General features: G+C 43.4%; 5 non-coding genes across 5 annotated transcripts; all 5 read left to right on the forward strand.

Moving 5' to 3' along the window:
• Positions 1 to 13,831: 13,831 nt before the first annotated feature.
• Trnav-aac lies at positions 13,832 to 13,904 on the forward strand. Its single transcript has one exon. It is a non-coding gene; the product is annotated as a tRNA-Val (tRNA).
• Positions 13,905 to 14,097: 193 nt separating this feature from the next.
• On the forward strand, positions 14,098 to 14,170 carry Trnaa-agc. The gene has a single exon. It is a non-coding gene; the product is annotated as a tRNA-Ala (tRNA).
• Positions 14,171 to 15,047: 877 nt separating this feature from the next.
• Positions 15,048 to 15,120, forward strand: Trnav-cac. The gene has a single exon. It is a non-coding gene; the product is annotated as a tRNA-Val (tRNA).
• A 5,639-nt stretch (positions 15,121 to 20,759) lies between these two features.
• Positions 20,760 to 20,832, forward strand: Trnav-aac. The gene has a single exon. It is a non-coding gene; the product is annotated as a tRNA-Val (tRNA).
• A 2,564-nt stretch (positions 20,833 to 23,396) lies between these two features.
• Trnam-cau lies at positions 23,397 to 23,469 on the forward strand. Its single transcript has one exon. It is a non-coding gene; the product is annotated as a tRNA-Met (tRNA).
• Positions 23,470 to 24,448: the final 979 nt, after the last annotated feature.

Here is a 24,448-nt window from a genome sequence, read left to right on the forward strand (position 1 = left end):
ACTGCAGGCCCAGCACCAACTCTACCCCCCAAAGATGAACAGCCACTTAAAATGGAAAAAAAAATGCTGGAAGTAAAAAGTCAAAATGTGTCAGGCAGCAGGCTAGGCAGAGAGAAGAACACAGCCGTACTTGAGAAGTGAAACATCACCGTGGTGTGTTGTCACTGAGAGTGCTGTGTCAAGGAATGGACCAGGAGTGGGGGGGGGACAGCTGAGCGAGCTACATGAGGAGCATCACAGTTGGAGCCTTTGCTGTCCTCCTTACAAGGACAGGCAGGAACCCAACCAATGAAAACAAATTAAGTAGGATTGAGAAGTTTTTCTGTTATTTCCTTACTTAGAGGTAGGGCCTCACTCCATAGTCCTTGCTGGCTCGGGCCTGCCTTGGTAGACCAGGATGGTCTTGAATTCTCAATCCTGCTCCACTTCAAAGTGCTGAGATAACAGGCAGATCGTGCCTATCAGTTTCAGACTCCTGGGCTCCTGTTTGGAAACCAGACCCCTAAAATCTCTGATCTACTCTTTCCAGGTTCCTCCCTCCTAGTGAGGTTAGGGATTGGAATCTGTCAGAAAATGGAGCTTCAGGAGTAGTGTTCTAGGACCAGTGAGAGAAGTCAGCAGGTACTTGCTGCCAGGCCTGATGACCTGAGTTCTTTCTCTGGAATCCACGTGGGAGGAGAGAACCAACTCCTGCGTTTGTCCGGATTTCCTGCACAGAAGAGCTGCCGCTCACTCATCCTCTGCCTCCTAATAAATAACAACAAATTAAAAACAAAAGACTGTTTACATCTACTAAGCTAAGAAGCTGGAGGGTAGACAAATGTCAGGAAGACCAGGAGATGTCAACAACATTAAGAAAGTGGATCACTGGGTAAGTGCAGGAGTCTAGTAAGGACCAGTTCCCAGAAAGTTCCAAGAATGACCCAAGAAAGGATGGTGGGGCAATAGACAGCGGCCCTGGCTATGGACCAAAATATTCTTGTTATGGCCTGGATGTGGCCAGTTGAGAGCACTTGCCTACCATGAACATGTTCCTGGTTTAAAGCGTTCCCTTTTTGACAGTAAGTTGGGACGTTGGTTCTAATCATTATAATCCACTCATGTCAAGAAAATCTTGAGAAAGCTTCTTTCTGAAAAGGTCCTCAAAAAGCTCAGTTATAACTTGCATTAGGCCACCACACACTGAGAAAGTCTGTGAACAGGTGCAAAAGGCTTCTGAAGAAAAAGATAAGAAACTGTCACCGAGCGACCAGCAGCATCTTCTATACACACACACACACACACACACACACACACACACACACACACACACACACACACACCTCCCCTCCAAGAATGAACACAAAAATATCAGCTCAGCTCATCCTGCTCAATTTTCTTTGATAAACAGCTGTTGCAGACGACATCGAAACCAGCTACCACGGCCTCACAACCGGCAGAGAGAGGCTTTAGTAGGCAAGTGGGGTGCACCTGGTCAGACAGGCAGAAACACTACCCAACAGCTGTAAGTATCCTCCCTGAGGCAGAGGACCTTCTGGCAGCAAGGAGGAGATGTGCACTGTGTTTCTGCCCAGGAACCGGGGCTGAGGTGTGAGTCCCCGGCAGGATGCGCTGTAATTTTCCTTGGTCTCCCCACCAAGGCTCTGTGGACCCTGACCCCTACTCTACTCTCTGATGTGCCAGGTCTGCGCTCTGGGCTCCCACGCTTGGGAGGACTCTGGATTTGTCCTTAGGGAGGGATCCACACCTTGAGAGGATCTCCATTGTAAGGGAAGTCGGCCCTCTCAGGGTCCACAGGACTTTCCCAGACCAAATTCAAAGGGTCCAGTGGGGGTGGGGTGGGGTTGCAAAGGCTGCAGCAGCAGCAAGTGCAAGGAAGCAAGAGAGCAAGAGCAGGTGTTTCTGCACGAGTGGGCTTTCAAGAGGAAAGGGCCAGTCTGTGCCAAGACGAGCTGGTAAATCCTGGTGGACATGTCAGCCAGACAATGAAGTTTGATTGTTGGACATTGGTATTTTGTCTCAGAAATGAGTCAGTGGCCAAATAAGGGAATGGATCTTGGGGGCTAGCTTTAGGATTGTGACAGTTTTTATCAAGAGAGAGGAAAAGGGGTAAAAGGCCAAAACCTGTCTGCAATGCTTTGCCATGCTGGGGCCTGTGATCGCCATGCTGGGGCCTGTGATCGCCATGCTGGGGCCTGTGATCGCCATGCCGGGGCCTGTGATCGCCATGCCGGGGCCTGTGATCACCATGCTCGAGCCTGCTAGAGCCCCTCCAACCAAGGTACATGGAGGCCAGAGGAGGAGACTGGAGTTGGTACTTTTAAGCAGATTGTCTCTCTTCTGGCTGTTTTGTAGGCTTGGAGGACAGTTTAGCTCAAGAGTTTTTTGTTTGTTTGTTTTAACTGGGAAGACTTTTAAATTATGTTTTTTATTGAATATTCCTATAAGATGTAGTTCTTTGTACTACAATACTTAATGTATTTTATTATTTTAAAAAGCATGTTTTAAAATGTCACAATTTTAAATACTCTAATGATACTTAGCATGTATTGCCCGAGTCTAAAAAAGTAGCATGCCAGGAATCTATCTGAAAATTCTGAGGAACTTTGTTTTTGTTTTCACAGTATGTTAGAATTCTAAATTGTATCATTGTTGGTGAATAAACCTATTCTGTGTGAGTGTGTGTGTGTATGTGTGTGTGTGTGTGTGTGTGTGTGTGTGTGTGTGGTGTGTGTCTATGTGTGTCTCTGTGTAAGTAAAAGTAAGGTTGGAAGAAGAGATGTGCTCCTGGGGTAGAAATTCCGAGGTCAGTACCACTGCTTGGAGCTGCCCACTGCCTCCTTTCTAACGGCCCTGGTGTGGCTGGTGCAAGGCAAAGCATCTATGAATTCACACTCTTCCTCTCTTCTGCTTCAAACACATCAGCACTGACCATATGCATGGTTACTAGATGTTTGGAAGGGTCTGCACTTGAATGTGCAGTGTGCTTTGATCTGGCAAGGGGGAGGTCTTTTGCTCCACCCTTTGGCATTCCTATAAAAAGCCCTTTACAGAGACAGAAGGGGTCAGTGGATAAGGATCCAGGCCCTGCTGAGGCGATCCTGTGTTTCTGTCTGTCTCTCTCCCCTCTATATTTCTATCTAAATCTCTTATTCCTGACTCCTCAAGAGAACCCTGGGGAAAGAGGTGGGGATACAGCCCTGTGCTCCTGACCCTGTCCCCTACCCAGCCTCACATGCACTATGTACAGCCCTCTACTCCATCCTCACACCATTCACAGTCTTCCTGGAAATAAAGCCAGTTAAGATAATTTTTCTTTTTTTTAAATTTACTTTTGAAACAGGATTTCACTATGCAGCTCTGGTGGACCAAGACTGCACCATGTAGACCAGGCTACCCTCCAATTCACAGAGATCCACTCCTCCACTCTCCCCATGTCCACCTCCTCCTGCTATCCCAGAGTTTAGATGAAAATCATGTACCACTACATCATGGTTTGTTGGTTTGTTTGTTTAATGAACAAGGTTAGGCTATACAGTGAGTTCTAGGCCAGCTTGGAAGTATAGGGTAGAATTATCTCCAAGAAACAAAACAAGAGAACCTTAAAAAAATGTGAGGGCACGACAGGGAAAGAATGCAGGCCAGAAAAGGAGACTGGAGTTGGTACCTCTGAGAGGTTCTTCTCTCTTCTGGCTGTTTTGTAGGCTTGGAAGGCAGTTTAGCTCAAGAGTTTTGTTTGTTTGTTTGTTTTCACTTTGTGTTTTAATTGGGAAGACTTTTTAAATTATGTTTTAAATTCTGTTTTTCATTGAATGTTCCTGTATGATGTAGTTCTTTGTACTACAATACTTAATGTATTTTATTATTTTGAAAGCGTGTTTAAAATGTCACAATTTTAAATACTCTAATACAAAAAGTAGCATGCCAGGAATCTATCTGAAAATTCTGAGAAACTTTGTTTTTGTTTCCACAGTATGTTAGAATTCTAAATTGTATCACTGTTGGTGAATAAACCTACCGGGTGTGTGTGTGTGTGTGTGTGTGTGTGTGTGTGTGTGTGTGTGTCCTGGGGTAGAAATTCCGAGGTCAGTACCACTGCTTGGAGCTGCCCACTGCCTCCTTTCTAACGGCCCTGGTGTGGCTGGTGCAGGGCAAAGCATCTATGAATTCACACTCTTGCTCTCTTCTGCTTCAAACACATCAGCACCAGGCCTCATGTTACAGTTATGCCTCCAGCTGCCTTAGAATCTCTACAGGTCAACATGGCCTGACCTGTTGAAAGGAGACAGGTGAGCCCCCAAAATCCCTTCCATCTTTGGATCTCTAAAGCAATGACCTAGATGTTGAGTGATAGCCCTGCATTTACTTCCCTATTCCTCATATTCATTAGGAAGACTCCTAATTATCTTCTCCTACTTTTAGCCTGAGACTTTGACCATTGTGAAACTGTAGGGGGAAATTCCAGATGTCACCACCTGCCTGCTGATGACTCATGATAAAATGCAACTTCCCCTGTGATGTCCCTTTTAGGGACACACAGGTTTAGACACATTGTTCTGTTTCTAGAACAACTTCAGTATTAATATTTCATGACCCTCAGAAGCTGACTGAAGATGGTGTTACCCCTTCATCAAGACAGCAATGTTTAGCAAATGTACGAAGGAAATTATCTCAGTCCTCCCAGTCCTCTGCTTTTCCTTCCCAGATGCACCTGCACTATGCCAGCCCTGTGCTCCTGACCCCTCCCCTTCCCAGCCTCATCTGCATTATGCACACACAGCTCTCTGTTCCCCCTTACCCCATTCTCAGTCTACCTGCACTCTGGTTTTGCAAAAGGAAACAATGATTTTCCTGAACTGTGAACTGACCTCCAGTGTTATCCTCAAGCCTTCTCTCTGTGGAAGTGCATTTCAGGTGTTTCCGTTGACTAGATTCATTTTCTTCTCTGTGAAGTAAAGTGTGCACACATAAAAATCAAACTCACCAAGAAGACCCACAATAGAACCCTTCGATGCAGAAGGAAAAGCTTAGTCGCTTCTCTGTCAAATGGCAGGGGAAGTTGTTGCGTTCAAATTAAAAGCTTAGGGAGAAGAAGCATTCTGTTTTTAATCTTATTTTGTTATTTCACCTTTTATTTCATTTGCAGAGATGTGTGATATATTCCTGTGACCATCCTGGAGCTGGCTACATAGACCAGGATGACCTTGGCTGTGGCCCCAGTTCTGTGTACCAGTAAACTCATTTATTTCATAGAATGACTTGGGCTCCACTCTCAAACTGGAAATAGAGTCAATTAAGATCTTTTTCTTTTCTTTTCTTCTTCTTATTATTATTATTATTATTATTATTATTATTATTATTCCTCCAAGGCCAGGTCTCCCATGGGGAGTCAGCAGAGCCTGGTATATTTAGTTGAGGCAGGTCCAAGTCCCTCCCCCTGCACCAAGGCTGGGCAAAGTGTCTCACCATAGGCACTAGGCTCCAAAAAGCTGGCTTATGCACTATGGATGGGTTCCGATCCCACTGCCTGGAGGCCCCCTAAACAGTTTAAGCTAAACAACGGTCTCGCCTATCCAGAGGGCCTAGTCCAGTACCAGGGGGCTCCTCAGCTATTGGTCAACCTTACATGCATTTCCACTAGTTTGGCTAGTTGTCTCTGTACTTTTTCCCATCTTGGTCTCCATGTCCCTTGCTCATAGAATCCCTCCTCTCTCATCAATTGGACTCCTGGCACCCGGCTGTGGATCTCTGCATCTGCTTCAATCAGTCACTGGATGAAGGCTCTATGATGACATTTAGGGTATTCAGCCATCTGATCACCAGAGTAGGCCAGTTCAGGCACCCTCTCAACTATTGACAGTTGTCTATGGTGGGGTCATCCTTGTGAATTCCTGGAAACTTCCCTAGCACTCTGTTTCTCCCTATTCCCATGATGTCTTCATTTATCATGTTATCTCTTTCCTTGCTCTCCCACTCTGTCCCTGTTCCAGCTCGAACCTCCCATTCCCCTATGTTCTCATCCCCCATCCCTTGCCCTCCATTAACCCCATTCACCCCCAGTTTCCTTATGTAGAGCTCATCTATTTCTCCTTTGCTGGGCGATTCATGCATCCTTCTTAAGGTCCTCCTTACTACCTAGCCTCCCTGGAGCTGTGGGTTGCAGTCTAGTTATCCTTTGCTTTACATATACTATCCACTTATGAGTGAGTACATACCATGTTTGTCCTTCTGAGTCTGGGTTACCTCACTCAGGATGATATTATCTAGTTGCATCCATTGCCTGCAAATTTCATGATGTCATTGTTTTTCTCTGCTGAGTAGTACTCCGTTGTGTGTACCACATTTTCTTAATCCATTCTTCAGTTGAGGGACATCTAGGTTGTTTCCAGGTTCTGGCTGTTACAAATAATGCTGCTATGAACATAGTTGAGCATGTGACCTTGTGGTATGATTGAGCATTCTTTGGGTATATGCCCAAGAGTGATATAGCTGGGTCTTGGGGAAGATTGATTCCCAATTTTCTGAGTAACCACCATACCAATTACCAAAGTGGCTGTACAAGTTTGCATTCCCACCAACAGTGGAGAGTGTTCACCTTGCTCCACATCCTCTCCAACATAATCTGTCTTCAGTGCTTTTAATCTTAGCCATTCTGACAGGTGTAAGATGGTATCTCAGAGTCATTTTGATTTGCATTTCCCTGATGACTAAGGATGTTGAACAATTCCTTAAATGTCTTTCGGCCATTTGAGATTCTTCTTTTGAGAATTCTCTGTTTAGCTTGTAGCCGCCCCCCCCTTTTTTATTGAATTGTTAGGTATTTTGATGTCTAGTTTCTTGAGTTCTTTATATATTTTGGAGATCAGCCCTCTGTCACATGTGGGGTTGGTGAAGAAAAGTCCCATTCTGTAGGCTGCCGTTTTATCTTATTGACCATGCCCTTTGTCCTACAAAGTGTCTTAGTTTCGAGAGGTCTCATTTATTAATTGTTGCTCTCAGTGTCTGTGCTACTGGTGTTATATTTAGGAAGTGATCTCTGGTGCCAATGTGTTCAAGACTACTTCCTACTTTCTCTTCTGTCAGGTTCAGTGTAACTGGATTTATGTTGAGGTCTTTGATCCACTTGGACTTGAGTTTTGAGCATGGTAACAGATATGGATCTATTTGCCGCCTTCTACATGTTGACATCCAGTTATGCCAGCACCATTTGTTGAAGATGCTTTCTTTTTTTCCATTGTACAGTTTTGGCTTCTTAGTAAAAATCAGGTGTTCATATGAATGGAGATTAATGTCTTCAATTCGATTCCATTGGTCCACATGTTGGTTTTTATGCCAGTACCAAGGTGTTTTTATTACTGTAGCTCTATAGTAGAGCTTGAAGTCAGGTATTGTGATGCCTCCAGAGGTTACTTCATTGTAAAAGATTCTTTTTGCTATCATGATTTTTTTGTTTTTCCGTATGAAATTGAGTATTGTTCTTTCCAGGTCGGTGAAGAATTGTGTTGGGATTTGATGGGGATTGCATTGAATCTGTAGATTGCTTTTGGTAAGATCGCCGTTTTTACTATGTTAATCCTGCCTATCCATGAGCATGGGAGATCTTTCCATTTTCCGACATCTTCTTCAGTTTCTTTCTTCAGAGACTTAAAGTTCTTGTCATACAGGTCCTTTACTCGCTTAGTCAAAATTACCCCCAAGGTATTTTATAATATTTGTGGCTATTGTAAAGGGTGATGTTTCTCTGATTTCTTTCTCAGACCTTTATCATTTGTATATAGGAGGGCTACTGAAATGTTTTTATTTTTATTTTTTTATTTTTTTAGTTAATCTTGTATCCCGTCACATTACTAAAGGTGTTTATCAGCTGTAGGAGTTCCCTGGTAGACTTTTTTGGGGTCACTTATGTACACTATCGTATCATCTGCAAATACTGAAAGTTTGACCTCTTCCTTTCCAATATCTATCCCTTTGATCTCCTTTTGTTGTCTTATTGCTCTAGCTAGAACTTCAAGTACTATATTGAATAAATATGGCGAGAGTGGAAAGCCTTGTCTTGTTCCTGATTTCAGTGGAATTGCTTTGAGTTTCTCTCCATTTAATTTGATGTTGGCTTTCAGCTTGCTGTAAATTGCCTTTATTATGTTTAGGTAAGTTCCTTGTATTCCTAATCTCTCTAGGACCTTTATCATAAAGGGGTGTTGGATTTTGTCAAAGGCTTTTTCTGCATCTAATGAGATGGTCATGTGGGCTTTTTCTTTCAGTTTGTTTATATGGTGTATTACATTGACAGATTTTTGTACGTTGAATCATTCTTGCATCCCTGGGATGAAGCCTACTTGATCATTCATGGTGGATAATTTTTTTGATGTGTAGTTGCATATGGTTTGCCAATATTTTATTGAGTATTTTTGCATCAATGTTCATGAGGGAGATTGGTCTGAATAATTCTCTTTCTTTGTTGCATCTTAGTGTGGTTTACCAAGGGTAACTGTAGCCTCATAAAAAGAGTTTGGTAATATTCCTTCTGTTTCTATTGTGTGGAACAATTTGAAGAGTGTTGGAATTATGCACTGAAATTAGCTTTTTGGGGGGGGGGAGGAGTTGGGAGACTTTTAATGACTGTTTCTATTTCCTTAGGAGTTATTGGTCTATTTAAATAGTTTATCTGGTCTTGATTTAACTTTGGTATGTGGTACCTTTCTAGAAAATTATCCATTTCTTTCAGATTTTCCAATTTTGTGGAGTACAGGTTTTTGAAGTATGATCTGATGATTCTCTAGATTTCCTCATTGTCTGTTGTTATGTCTCCTTTTCATTTCTGATTTTGTTGATTGGGATGCTCTCTTTCTGCCTTTTGGTTAATTTGGATAAGGGCTTGTCTATCTTGTTGATTTTTCTCAAAGAACCAACCCTGTTTCATTGATTATTTTTATTGTTCTCTTTGTTTCTATTTCATTGAAATCAGCCCTCAATTTGATTATTTCTTTGCGTCTATTTCTCCTGGCTGAGTTTGCTTCTTTTTGTTCTAGAGCATTCAGTTGTGCTGTTAAGTCACTAGTGTGAGATTTCTCTAACTGCTTTATGTGGGCGTTTAGTGCTATGAATTTTCCTTTTAGCACTGATGTCATAGTGTCCCATAAGTTTGCATATGTTGTACTTTCATTTTCATTGAATTTTGGGAAATCTTTAATTTGTTCTTTATTTCTTCCTTGACCACTTGGTGATTCATTTGGGCATTTTTCAGTTTCCATGAGATTGTAGGCTTTCTGTAATTTTTGTTGTTCTTGAAATCTCTTTAAGCCATGGTAGTCTGATAAAATACAGGAGATTATTCCTTTTTTTTTTTTTTTTTTTTGTATCTGTTGAGATTTGCTTTGTGACAGAGCATCTGGTCAGTTTTAGCGAAGGTTCCATGGGGTGCTGAGAAGAATGTATATTCTTTTGTGTTAGGGTGTTAAGTCCATTTGAGTCATAACTTCTGTTATGTTCCTTATCTCTCTGTTAAGTTTCAGACTGGCAGATCTATTCAGTGATGAGAGTGGGGTTCTGAAATCTCCCACTAATACTGTGTAGGGTTTGATGTGAGATTTAAGCTTTAGTAATGTTTCTTTTACAAATGTGGGTGCCCTTGTATTGGGGGCATAAATGTTCAGAATTGAGACTTCATCTTGGTGGATTTCCCCTGTGATAAGTATGTAATATCCTTCTGGATCTCTTTCAATTAATTTTAGTTTGAAGTCTATTTTATTAGATATTAGGATAGCTATACCAGCTTGCTTCTTAAGTCCATTTGATTAGAAAGTGTTTTCCCAGCCTTTTACTCTGAGGTAGTATATATCTTTAAATTTGAAGTGTGTTTCTTGTATGCAGGAGAAGGATGGGTCCTGTTTTCATATCCATTCTGTCAGCCTGTGTCTTTTAATAGACGAATTGAGACCATTGATATTAAAGGATATTAATGACCACTGATTGTTAATTCCTGGTTTTTTGTTTTTGTTGTTGTTGTTTTGTTGTTGTTTTTGTTGTTGTTGATAGTGTTGTGTGTTTCTCTTCTTTGGTAATTGTTGGTGTGGGATTATCTATTGACTGTGTTTTCATGGGTTGAATTTTTCCTTATGTTGGATTTTTCCTTCTAGTGCTTTCTATAGGGCTGGATTTGTGGATAGGAATTGTTTCAATCTGGTTTTATCATGGAATATTTTGTTTACTCCGTCTATGGCGATTGAGAGTTTTGCTGGATATAATAGTCTGGGTTGGTATCCATGGTCTCTTAGCATCTACATAACGTCTGTCCAGGTCCTTCTGGCTTTCAGAGTCTCAATTGAGAAGTCAGGTGTTATTCTAATGGGTCTGCCTTTATATGTTACTTGGCCTTTTTCCTTTGTGGCTCTTAATATTTTTTTCTTTATTCTGTATGTTTAGTGGTTTGATTATTATGCGGCTAGGGGACTTGTGTTTTTTGGATCCAGTCTGTTTGGTGTTCTGTAAGCTTCTTGTACCTTCATAGGCATTTCCTTCTTTAGGTTGGGAAAGTTTTCTTCTATGATTTTGTTGAGTATATTTTCTGTGCCTTTGAGTTAGAATTCTTCTCCTTTTTCTATCCCTGTCATTCTTAGTTTTGGTCTTTTCATGGTGTCCCAAATTTCCTGGATGTTTTGTGTTATGACTTTTTTTTAGTTTTAGTGTTTTCTTTGACTGATGAATCTATTTCCTCTATCATATCTTCAATGCCAGAGATTCTCTCTTCCATCTCTTGCATTCTGTTGGTAATGCTTGCATCTGTAGTTCCTGTTCATTTACTCAGATTTTCAGTTTCCAGCATTTTCTCTCAATTTGTGTCTTCTTTATTTCAGTTTTCAAATCTTGAACTATTTCATTCACCTGTTTAATTGCTTTTTCTTGGCTTTTTTTTTTTTTTTTTTTTTTGAGCTGCAGATGGAATACAGGACCTTGTGGTTTCCAGGCAAGCACTCTACCACTGAGCTAAATCCCCAACCCTTTCTTGGCTTTCTTTAAGGGATTTATTGATTTCTTCCAAATTTTTGTTTGTCTTTTCTTTGACTTCTTTAAGGGAATTTTCATTTCTTCTTTAAAGGCCTCTATCATCTTCTTAAAGTCATTTTGAAGGTCGATTTCTTCTGCTTTGGGATGTTCAGGTCCTATTGATGTAGCACCACTAGGTTCTGATGGGGCCATATTGGTCTTTATGTTGTTGACGGTATTTCTGCACTGGCATCTCCCTCCACTCTGTGCATGTGGTGTCTGTGTCTGAAGGAGCCTCTTTTGGTCCTATTGATACTCTTGGTCTAAAGGGAGCTGTCGGCATAATCTGGGCTCTTGGTCCAATTGGTGTTGATGGATTCTGTGTCTCAGGGATCAGAACTTAGTGTGATGAGCACCAGTGGGCTCTGTCTCAGGGAGCAGCTATTCCTAATTGGTGTAGGGTGGAACCTGTTTTCTTGGCGAGGGAGCAGAAGAGGCAGCTGGCAGGTCCCTGGGGCTCTAATGGCTTTGGGGGAGGGGCATGAAATGTGCCCCAGGGCCTAGGGGCTGGGGACCTGGTCCATCCAGTCCACAGATGGGGTCATACCTGTTTCCCAGTCAGTGCAGGGTGGGCCCTTTTTCTTTTCTTAAGTTTATTTTTGAGATACGGTTTTACTATGCCGCTCTGGCTGACCAGGACTTCGCCATGTAGCCCAGGCTGGCCTCAAACTCATAGAGATCTACCCCCCCCACTTCTTCCACCCCCCTCCTCTCAGTATGCCCTGCTATCCCAGTGTTGAGATGAAAGTCATGTACCAGCACACCAGACCCATTTAAGATCTTTATTGCTTATGTCATGGTTTGTTTCTTTTAATCTATTTTTAGACAGGTTCTCACTGTGAAGCTCCGGATGACTCAAACTTCAAATTCTCCTGCCTCAGACAGTTCTAGGAATGCAAATCTGGCTGCTGGAAGGGGGGAAGCCGAAGAGGGAGGCCAGCCTCTTTTCTTGGTCTCTTCAATAAAAGAATTTAGGGAGAGACACACGGGAGTCTAGAAAGCAAAAGTGTTCACTTAAAAAGTTCAAGTGCAAGCTGGGTAGCGGAATGCAACCTCTGGTGGGGACTGAGGAATCCAAATCTCTGTAGAACCGACACATTCAGAGAAGCTGTAGCATCGGAACAAAGGTCAGCAGCATGTCTAAACCCGAGCAACAAAATGCCTGAAAGAGAGTTTCAAAAATCCCATTTACAGCAGCTACAAAATAAAAACAATACATTTATCAAGCAGGCTGAAAACTATAAAACGTGTAAAATGATAAGAAAGCAGTGATGGAAACAATAGCCATTTCAGCAAGTGAGTGACCCAAACACAATGGGACTGACATTACAAACATATGTAGACCAAAGAAACAGAATAAAGACCCCAGAAATAAATCTATGAAAATACAGTCAGTCCATTCCTCAAAAGGTTAAGATACAGCTGGGGGTAGGGTGTCTGGGAAGGATTGGTTCATGCTTGTATTCCCAGCACTCAGGAGTCTGAGGCCAGAGGACTGACAGGAGGTTTGGACAAGGTTAGGCTATACAGCGAGTTCTAGGCCAGCTTGCAGGTATAGGGTGGAATTATCTCCAAGAAACAAAACAACAGAGCCAAAAAGAGAACAAAAACATGAGGGCACGACAGGGAAGGAATGTTCTCTTCAATATGCCCATGTGGGATACCTGGACGTCTGCATGCAGAAGAAGGAAACTGGGTCCTTCTCACACAGCAGGTGCAAATACCAAATGTACTGAAGACTTAAATCCAAGACTTGAAGACAAGAAGGTAGCAGGGGAATGCCGCACGGCAAGGCATGAGTCTGGCTGTGGTTTTGGATGCATTTTAAAAGCACAGGCCACCAGAGCAAAGACAGGAACCACAAGCTTCTTACCCTGAAACACAAGCTGCACAGAGAAACAACCAGAGAGCCTCAGGCTGCCTACAGAGTGGGAGAGAGCATGGACAATCGCACTTCAGATGAGGCCTGCTGCCCAAATACACACCAGGCTGTGTAGCTAGAAAACGAACAGCCTGACCAAATGGAGCAAAGGGTCAAAAGAGGCATATTTCAAAGAAGAGAAATGACAAACTGATCTATGAGAGTGTGTCCACTTCATGAGTGATCAAGGAAACGAGAATCCAAGCCCTGTGGGGTAGACCTCACTCCTATTCAACTAGAACGAGAAAAGAGCCGGTGTTGGTGAGGTGTGGAGAAAAGAGGATGCTTGCTCAGTTCCGATGGTATGTAAATTGTTAGAGCCATTAAAGGCACTAACATGAAAATTCCTTTAGAAATGTAACAATAGAGCACATTGCCAGTCACAGACTCATACCTACTCTGCCCGTGGTAAGGAATCCTTGTCTTCTGAGACGTTGGCTCCTTCACACTCACAGCAAGGTTATTACCAACAACCAAGCTAGGGAATGAAGCTACTGTCCATCAACGGACAGATGAAAACACGGCAGGTAGATGTGGAAGGTTAGCTACTCAGCCTTCGGTAAAGCGGCTCTGTCACTTGCCATCACTGGAACGAAGCTGAGGACATGGTGTTAAGTGAGGTGAACCATCCCCCCAGGGACAAATTCCACAGGACTTCATTTACAGTGTGGAATCTGAGTGTTCATCTGGCAGAGGCAGGGTAGGTTGGAGTCACCAAGGGCTGGGGATGGAGGAGATCAGCCATCTTAGCTACCTTGATTTAGGTAGCCCTTGACAGAAGTACATACAAGGAGTGCCATCATCAATCCATTGATCAGCAAGTTTACATCTATGTCTTGAAACTAGGAAATGAAGGGGGTACAGGGGGTTTCCGTAGTGTAGTGGTCATCACGCTCGCCTAACACGCGAGAGATCCCCGGTTCGAAACCGGGCGGAAACAACGTTACGTTTCTATTTTTACACTCTCGCCTCACTCCCTACACTTTTCAGCCTGTAGTACCTAAGAATCTCCACTCCGCAGTATTGGTCTTCTCTCTTACGCTATCCTGGGCATACAACAGGTAACTTTGGGAGGATCAGCGGAGCCCCTGGACACACACAAGAAACTACAAGAAAAAAAGGGAAGGAATGTCGGGGGATTAGCTCAGATGGTAGAGCGCTCGCTTAGCATGCGAGAGGTAGTGGGATCGATGCCCACATCCTCCAATCCTTATGCTGCCTCCGAAGCCAAGGCTCTATCGAGATGCCCCTACATCGCAAATGTGCTCAACTCCACGAATTTCACGACTCAAATGAACCTCACACCTAGAAACTTCAGCGCGCCCTGGAGCACAGTCACCTGGGACTTTCTCCCTTTCCCACCATGCACTCGTTATCCTGTGCCTTTTACAAAACTTGGTAAGCGTCTTTATTTGTTCCTTCCTCTCCAGACACTGAGTCACAACCTCCTCTGGGCCACCAGGCTTAGGATTTCCCCTTCAATCAGGCCGTGCTGGAAGTTCTCTGCCGGCCTCTCTGCCATCTTCCTGTCCCTCCTCTACCTTCGCCCACTCCAGCGCGTTGGTGGAGGACTGTTCTGCGCCTCACTGGAGCTACCCAGAGCCCTGCTCTGCCACCCAGTGTCGCGTGGACAAACTCGGCCTGAGTGGAACCCTCTCCACTACTCTCCATTTTCCCTTTCTAGTTCTGTGAAAAAATGAAATTAAAAGAGGTGTGAATCCTTTGCTACCTCGTTGCTGTGACCTTTTGCGTCACCTCTTCAGGTTCTCTCAAAAGGTCTCCAATGTTCTCCACGAGTGTCTGCGGTGATCAGACTCTTCCGTCCTCCTTCCCTCCCTGTGTTTCACACGTGCGCGACTCCCTCGCGGTGCACGCTGCGTCTCCACGCGGGAATTCCTACACCCGCGCATTTTTTAACTTTCCTGGGCCATGTCGCCTCTGCACTATGGCTTTATCTTTGGTTTGCTTGCATTCCTTGCGGTTCTCTATGTTGATGTGGATCTGTAACTTGTGGGTGACACTTCAGCAAGAACACACAATGTCTGTCTTGAATTGGAACGTGACAAAAAGACCACCAATGCGCGTTTCCGTAGTGTAGTGGTTATCACGCTCGCCTCACACGCGAGAGGTCCCCGGTTCAAAACCGGGCGGAAACAGTAGATGCCCTTTTTGTTGTTGTTTTTTCTTTTTCCTTCTTTTTCCCCTACAGTTCTCTGCAATTCTGAGGTTCTCAGATTTGTCGATGGATCATGCGTCCATCTTTCTAGACGAGTCCTAAGGGAACATATTCTCCATCCTCTTCTAAGAACAAGCAAAGGAAGCCTCACCACCGCACTGCCACCAGCAATTGGTTGCCTCTCCATATGGCTCCAGTCCTCTTTCTCCTAGAGCAGTGGTTCTCGACCCTCCTACTGCTGAGACCTTTCAATATAGCCCCTCATATTGTGGTCACTCCAACCATAAAATTATTTTCGTTGCTAATTCATAGCTGTAATTTTGCCACTCTTACGAATCAAAATGTAAATGTCTGTGTTGTCCGTTTGTCTTAGGAGACCCCTGTGAAAGGGTCGGTCGAATATACCCCAAAACGGTCTCGACCCAGAGGGTGAGAACCACTTTCTTAGCGAAATGGCACAGGCGTAATAAGTTTCTGTCCTGAACAGCTTTTGAAAAGATTGCCAATGAGTCTCGGCTCTGCTTTTGAGACTTGACAGTCATGCGGTCTTGGGGACAGGCAGGCAAATTAAAGGGACCAGAAGGAGACTTCACCTACTATATTGAATAGAGATGGAAAAGTAGACAAACTTGTTTTCTCCCTGATATTAATGGAAATGCTTGAGTTTCTCTTTGTTTTGGTTAGGTTGGCTTTGGACTTACTGCAAACTAACATTGTTATATTCTTTTGCATCCTAGTCTCTCCAGGACTTTTACCATGAAGGGTGTTGTATGTTGTCAATGGCCCTTTATACATCTAATGAGATGACGGTGTTTCTGTTCTTTCTGTCTATTTATGGGATGGAATATGTTTATTGATTCACATATATTGAACCACCCCTGCATCTCTGGGATGAAGCCTTTTTGATTTTGGTAGATATCTTGTTTCCATTGATGTGAAGAGACATCATGACCAGTAACACTTATAAGCGAAAACATTTAATTGCAGTGACTCACTTACAGTTCAGAGGTTCAGTCCATCATCACCATGATAGGACATGGCAGCATGCAGGCAGACACGGTGCTGGAGAAGCAGTCAGTCCTACATCTTGAATGCAACAGCTGAGTGTCACACTGGGCAAAGCTTGAGCAAAAGAGACTAAAAGCCCACGTGCACAGTGACACACTTCATCCCACAAGGTCATACCTACTTCAACAAGGCTACACCTCCTAATAGTGCCCCTCCCTTTGGGGGCCATGTTCTTTTAAACCACCATAGTAGATAATCTTTTTGCTGGGTTCTTGGATTTTGTTTGCAAGTATTTTATTGAGAATTTTCACATCTATGTTCATAAATGATATTGGTCTATAATTTTTTGATGGGTCTTTGTTTGGTTTTGGTTTCAGATTAATAGCAGCTTCAAAAAAAGAATTAGAAAATGTTCTGGGATTGGGGATTTAGCTCATTGGTAGAGCTCTAGGCCCTGGGTTCGATCCTCAGCTCCAAAAATGAAATAAAAGAAGAAGAAAGAAGAAGAAAAGAAGAAGAAGAAGAAGAAGAAGAAGAAGAAGAAGAAGAAGAAGAAGAAAAAGAAGAAGAAAAAGAAGAAGAAGAAGGAAATGTTCCTTCAGTTACAATTTTGTGGAATTATTTGAGGAGTATATTTGTTCATTCCTCTTTGAAGGACTGGTAGAATTCTGCACAAGAGTCTATCTGGCCCTGGTTTGTTTTGTTTTTTATTTTGTTTTTGTTGTTTTGTTTAGATTAGGGACTTCTATTTGACTAGAGGGTATAGGCATGTTTAAATTGATCTTGACTTAACTTTGATAGGTCATACAGATCAAGAAATTCTTCCACTTCTTGTAAGTTTTCCAATTTGGTGAAATATAGATTTTTCAAAGTATGTCCTTATAATTCTCTGCATTTCCTCAGTGTCTGTTGTAATATCCCCTTTTCATATCTTCTATCCTTTTGAAAATATCCATCTTCTCATTGTACTTTATTTAATTTGTCTAAAAGTTTGTCAATCGTGTTAATTGTCTCAAAGAACTAAGGCATTTCACTGATTGTTTGAATTGTGTTTTGTTTGTTTGTTTCATTGATTTCATCCTGCAGTGGATTATTTCTTGTCATCTGCTCTGCTGGGGTGTTATTCCTTCCTGTCATTGTCCAGAGCTTCCCTAACAACACTTGTGTCACTAAGTCACCGTTCGGGGGTCTCTCAGGTCTTTCCATGTAGTCACTTAGTGCGATGAAGTGGCCCATAGAACTGCCTTCCTGGTGTCCAGTAGGTGTGGGTGTGTTGTGTTTTTATTTTTATTCAATTTAAGAGGGATTTAATTTGCTTTCTACCATTTTTCATTCAGTGATGAGTTGTTGGGTTTCTATGAGTATGTATACTTGCTGCAGCTGTTAAAATCCAGTTTTAACCCCTTGTGATCAGGTAGGAGGCAGAGAGTTCAGTTGTCTGATATCTGTGGGGACTTAGCTTTGAGTCCTAGTTTGTGGCCAATTTTGGAACAAGTCCCAAGAATCGTTGAAAAGAAAGTGTATCCTTCAGTGTTTAGTTGAGATGTTCTATATGTGTCTGCAGGTCCATTGGACTTATGACGTTATTTAACTCCGGCATTTCTCTGGTTTCTGTCTGGATGACATGTCTATTGAGGAAAGTGGGGAATGGAGGTCACCCACTGACACTGTGTGACAATAAATATGTGGTTTTGCCTGTTGTAATAGTTCCTTTATGAACTTCAGTACACTTGTGTTTGGTGCATAACTGTTTATAATTGCAATATCCTTTTGGTGGGTGTTCCATTAAAGACTATGTAGTAGATACTGACAGCCTTTTGGAGATTAGGCCCCAAGACTGCCACCAGGGTATGCAAAAAATCCAGAAATGTGACCAGGACTAGACGTTTTCTATCTGAAGGTTTTTGTTGTTGTTGTTGTTGTTTCTTTTTCTTTTTCCTTCAAGAAAGGTTTCTCTGTGTAACAGTCCTAGCTTTCCTAACTCACTTGGTTGACCAGACTGGCCTCAAACTCACAAAGATCCTCAAGCTTTGCTTCCCAAGTGCTGAGATTAAAGGCGTGCACCGCCGCTGCCTTCCCCCCCCTCCTACTCCCCCACCGGTGCCCCCCAGCTTTCTGAGGAGTATTAAACAAGGAAACACTCACATTCTGACGGTAACTTTCTCTTTTACTTCATCTTAAATCAGTCTTCAACATAGTTACACATCTTTCCTATTGCTACAGCTCTGTCCTCAGCAGCTACATCTCTTCTCCACATCTCTCTTCTATACATGTTTCTTCTCTCTACTCTGTTACAATCCTTCACACACAATTTGCACTTCTCTTCTACGTCATTCACTCACACGCACACTCACCTCTTCACACACACGTCTGCCCTACACTCACATCTGTCTCTTCTTACATTTCTCACACTTCCCTCCCTACACACTCTATCCCCCCAGACTTTTCCCTCTGCACGTTCAGTCACATCCCTCTTTCAGCACACACACACACACCTCAACAGCCAAACTCTAGACAGTTATGATACATATACAGGGTCTGACCCATTCTCATAACACATGGTAAGTCACACAGTTTCTCTCAGGCTAGGGAGGTCATACTGACCCGGGATGGTGAGTAATGCTTGTCCGTGCACGTAGCCTGAGTGGTTAGTGTTCTCAGACAGAGAGTGACGTTGAAATTTAGGACTTAAACAATAAGTCTGCAGGGGGTTATGTCTTCCAAAGTTGCTTCATGCCTGATCTTGCTTTAAAAAACACCTGGAACTGGTCCTCGTGTATTCTCTGCAGGGGCAGCTAGTCTGTTTTGAATTTGTTCTGAGGTCTTAGCCAAATGTATAAAATGCTGTCTTTGTAGCTGAGAATTTTCCTATGTCCGTCTGACTATGAAAAATATTGTAATATTATTTCTATTCATCAGAATTATATAGCTTAAGTAGACATGGATTTATTTTTGTACTTTTAATTGATCTTAGATTTAACATTTTCTTTGACTGAGCTATTTATTTATCCTTTCTTGTCCTGACATTCTTTCTTCAATGTCTCAACATCTTCTAATGAGGCTAGTTTAAGGTTTTAGTTTGACACCCTAAGGTTTTTATCTCCAGTTTGGGTTTTCTTTAGTGATTCTATGTTCAGGTCTGGAAAGGACTTCATTGTTTCATCCAACTGTTTGTGTTTTCATGGTTTTTCAGTAAGGCATTTATTTGTTCACATCCTTTTAAAGATCCTTGAACATACTCTTAATTGCTATTTTCAAGTCCTGGTGGCATCCTTCAGCTTTATTGCATTTCTAAAGGTCTATTGCAGTAGGACTGCTGGCTTCTCCTGGAGGCATGCTGTCCTGCCTGTCCATATAGGCAATGGAGCTATGCTATATGAGGTGATTCTTGGGGTCGATATCTGACCTTGTCCTGGTTGGGTGGGTATTCTGTTCTTTGGTGTCTGTTGCCTACTCTGGGTCTGAGGCGAGCGTGGTGGCTGTGGGGTCTGGTAGAGAGGGCTTCTGTAGGTTGGCAGGTGACATAAAGGAATGGAGACAGCTACGAGGAAAGGACCACAGGGTCAATGGGAAAGAGCTGGGTGACCGGAGTGGCAACGAGGTTCCCACAGAGTGGAAGTGGGCTGGGAGGAGGGCTGCCTGCAGGCAGGCTGCTCAGGACTGAGAGTAGCTCTGGGGAGGTCAGAATGGAGGGCAGGAAAGATAGTGAAAACTGCCTGCCTGTGTCCTAGCTCAGTGTGGTCCCTGGGGGTCCATGGTAGAAAGCGTTTCTGATCCTAACTGACAAAGGAGTGGAGATGGGCTATGAGGAAAGGGTGAGGGGAAGGGGTCAGTGGAAAAGAATTAAGGGGATCCTGGATCCTCAACAAGAGGCGAATTCCCCGGGGTAGGATAAGAAAGAAGGTCTTCTGTGTCCAGAGTGGCCACTCGGAGTCCCTGACAGAAGGTTTCTGTTTGTTCTTTGCTGTCACAATGGAAGGGAAGGCTGAGAGGATCCACGGGAAAAAGGAGAGTATTTATGTGTATGGGCATTTGCATGCAGTGACGCTTGGAGCCGAAAGAGGGCGACAGATGCCCTAATACTGGCGTTGAAAAAGCTGATGAGAGGCCATGTGGGTGCTGAGATTCAAAACCAGGTCCTTAGCATTACATTCCTTTAGAAATTGAAAAGAGAGCCACAGAGCCATCCCTCTAGTGGGAACACGGCCACAGTAGTGGGATCAAGAGTTCTGAGACGTTTGCCTGTTCACAGGAACCAATCACCGTCTTCTGAGATGCTCACTCCTTCACATCCACGGAAAGATAATTCCCAGAAGGATTATTATTAAAGAGCGGCTCTGTCACTCAAACCAAAGACGCCGAGGACATGGTGCTAAGTGAGGTAAACCGGCCATCAAGGAACCAATTCCGCAGGACTTATCTCACAGGAGTGTTCATCTGTCAGCAGCAGGTTAGGGTGGGGTCACCAAGGGCTGTGGATGAGGAGTCAGCCATCTCAGTTACCCTGATTTAGCCAGCCCGCGGTACAAGGATATACAAAGAACGCCATCATCAAACTAAGCAAGTTTAGAATGTATGTCTGGAATCTAGGAAACAATGGCCTAATATAACGTTTCCGTAGTGTAGTGGTCATCACGCTCGCGTAACACGCGAGAGGTCCCCAGTTCGAAACCGGGAGGAAACATGTTTTCTTCTATTTTTACACTCTCACCTCACTCAATGCACTTCTCGGCTCGGCTCTACTAATATTTGGACCTTGATTATCATACTTTCTTGGACCACAGACAGATTTGGTAATTTTGTGAGGATCCATGAGGCACACAAGAAAACTACAAGAAAAACAGGAGGGCATCGGGGGATTAGCTCAAATGGTAGAGCGCTCGCTTAGCACGCGAGAGGTAGTGGGATCGATGCCCACATCCTCCACTCTTTATGGTACCGCTCACAAACACTCCTAGCTACAGCCCTGCTCAGATAATGCAGGACCCATGCTTCCCACACACTTGTGTGCAGAACCTCTGGCCCACAAATTCACTCGACACACCTTTCAGTGTTAGGTCTGGGAAGAGGCTTAGTGGCCTGGCGCTTGCCTACTGTCTAAAGCCTTGATTCCATTCCCTCGAAAACTAATTAAAGTTTGGAGAAAATTGGGAGGACATCTCATTTTACACCCATTGGGAGACTTGCCCTTATAATGCCATGGGCGAGTTCACTGGAAGGGGCTTAGTGAAAACCACAACGCAGACCTCTCTCGGGCTCCCCGGGAGTGTTGGGAGGAACGAAGCTCCGGCTCAGAGAACTGTCAGCAAAGATCTCTGCCAGAACATGCTTTGGCGCTCACTCAGCTGTTGGACATTGGTGAAGGGCTTGGGGTTCTGACCCCGACATTCCTCAGTTCAGTGTCTACAGCAGAAGGCGGGGAACATACAGGAGTTACCCGCCCTTCTGATCCACCCAGGAAGTCAGGTGGTGAAGTGTGGGCACAGCTGGAGAGAAGGACACTGCGGGAAAAGTGAGGAGGACAAAGGCTCAGGTCTTCTCTGTATCCTCTGCTTCCGGGTTCCTTAAACAAGCCAGAACTAGGGGCCTTGGGGCAACAAAGTTAGAGTCCTTTGAAAGTGTTATGTCTTAAATGCTGCACAGAGTAGATTTTTGTGTGTTGTTGTTGTTGTTGTTGTTGTTGTTTTCTATAGCACATTAGCTTTGGCTTGCTTTTGTTGAATAAAAATACACTTACCTCTTGGCCCATACTGGAATCAAACCCACAACCTTGGTGTTGTAGCAGCACACTGTAACCAAATGAGCTAACGACCAACTGAAGTTCATTACCTGTCTTAGGTCTACAGAAAAGGAAGGACACAAATGCCAACTGACAGGGGGTTTGGGGTGTTTTGTTACTTTGTTGCAATTTTCAAGGTTTTCTGAAAATAGCTGTGAAACACAGATTGTTCTAAGCGTGAAAAACGAGAATGTGCCTGTTCCAGTGATTTGCTGACCCTGGTGTTTATTAGACCCTAGACAAGCCCAGAATACTTGCTCAGACTACAAGTCGCCCTCCAGCTGTCAAAGTGAAGACTAGAGCAGTTTGTTCTAAAATAAACATATCTCTTGGTCAGTACCGCCCATGACCTTGGCGTTATTAACACCACACTCTAACCAACTTAGCTAACCGGCCATGTAAATATATAACTCCCTGGAGGTGAGTCAGCCCATTGTGTGTTGGGTCACCTCTACCATGTTGGTCCCTGGGTTCTATAAGAAAGTAAGCCTATCAAGCCATGGAGAGCAAGTCAGTAAGCAGCATTCCTCCATGGCCTCTGCATCAGCTCCTGCCTCCAGCTTTCTGCCCTGCTTGAGTTCCTGTCCTGACGTCCTTTGATGGTGAACAGTGATGTGAAAGCTTAAGCAAAATAAACTCTCTCCTCCATGGTTGCCTTGGTCATGGTGTTTCATCCCAGCAAAGATAACCCTAACTAGGACAACCTGTATGAAATTAAAAAAAAGAAAGAAAGAAAGAAAGAAAGAAAGAAAGAAAGAAAGAAAGAAAGAAAGGAAGAAAGAAAGCCTAACCCTGATTTGTTTGTCTGGCTTTGTCAATCACCAGTGTGTGATTAATTCTACTGAGCCTCAGCTTTATCAGTAAGATGAGAATAATGATAAATAGGCTTATAGAAAAAACCGGATGCTTAAATAAGGTCAATAAGATCTTAATAGGTTTGGGGATCTAACGGTGGGAAAGAAGAAACAATACTACAAATACCACAAGAGACCCCTCGCTAATCTAACCATGTGACATTTTGAGATTATCCAAGACAAAATGGTTGGGTGGACCTGCAAGTTTGCATCAACTATCCTGCATGCCTGTCTCCCAGAACTAGTGTGAACTGTTTATACTTTTAACTTTTCAGTGCTAGGCACTGTTCCAACAGGGCAGGTTGATACTGGAGAAGAAAAGATTGAGGATAATGAAGTAACAAAGGAAGATGTCAAGAAATAGCTGAGATCAGTCACCATGTTTAGTCCGCCCTCATGGTTTCGGGGCTTGTGAGGTTCTTCAAGAGCGCAGGACTAAGAGAGTCTGTGTTGGCTCTCTTGGACATATCCTTGCCTAAAACAAACACTTACAAATGCGGGGGTTCGAGGGCTGCTGGTGGGGATGGGGAATGACCACATGAAGACAATGAATGCTTCCTGTAAGGTCTAACAAAGGAAGCCCCTTTAAAGCCTTCTTATCCTTGACACTCCTTCGCCTTTTTAGCGCAGTAGGCAGCGCGTCGGTCTCATAATCTGAAGGTCCTGAGTTCGAGCCTCAGAGAAGGCAGGATTTTGATGATTGGCTAATTGCCCCTCAACGCATTCTTACCTAGAGTCTATCTTGGGTGACACAATGCCACCACATTTTCCTGTGGAAGAGTAACTCATCTTACCTTATCTAGGCAAAAGGGGTACAATCAATTCTCCACTGCCCTGCCACTTGTCCATAGTCTGGGCCAGGTCCTGGCAGCAGGTGTTGCATCAGGGCATCTGCCCAGTGGTCACCATTACCATAATCCAGGGGGAGACATCGTGGTGCCCCATAATATACTGCTAGGATCTGGGAGTCCCTGACTGACACAATACGCTTTTTTTTTTTAATTCTTCTTTTTTTTTTTTTTTTAAGGAAGCTTCTACAGTAATAGTAATGTTTTTAATCAACATTTAAGTACCGTATTCTGCAGACTTAAGAAGTTTTTAAGGGCTGTCCAGGTATATCTCAATAGGCAAATTTTGTTTCTAGCTACTTATTTTAAGCACAAAAATGAAAACATGCAAGGGACCAAGAAAGTAATTAATTAATTAATTACATTAGTATTTAGCATGACGACAATTAAAGAACTTGATTGTTATAAGGTGACTTGCTGTTTACCTGTGCTCTCTAACAGTCCACAATAAGTTGGCAGCTTTCCTAAGACTAGGACCTCACCACATTCTAGTTCTGTCAAGTTTAGGCTTAGAAGCAATGATTTTGAATTGAAGATCTTCTAGTATCAAATATGGATTCATTAAAGAGACCAAAGTAGCCATTCCATCGGCAACAGCAGAAGTTGTTTGTACAACCTGCTAAAGCTGTCTCCTGGGAAGGCTCTTGCCTTGGAGGACAAGGCAAAGATCCCAGGATGAAAAAGGAACAGGAGAAAGGGGTGAGCGGGAGCATGGCCCATGAGCAGAGACTGAGGGAGCCTAGGGGACAGCACTGTCCTTGACAAGGTCTGAGGCACCACAGCCATTTGTTAATGGAAGGGCCACAAGTTCCTTTTGCC

This window comes from Onychomys torridus, chromosome 5, assembly GCF_903995425.1.
Source record: "Onychomys torridus chromosome 5, mOncTor1.1, whole genome shotgun sequence".
Taxonomy (NCBI): Eukaryota; Metazoa; Chordata; class Mammalia; order Rodentia; family Cricetidae; genus Onychomys; species Onychomys torridus.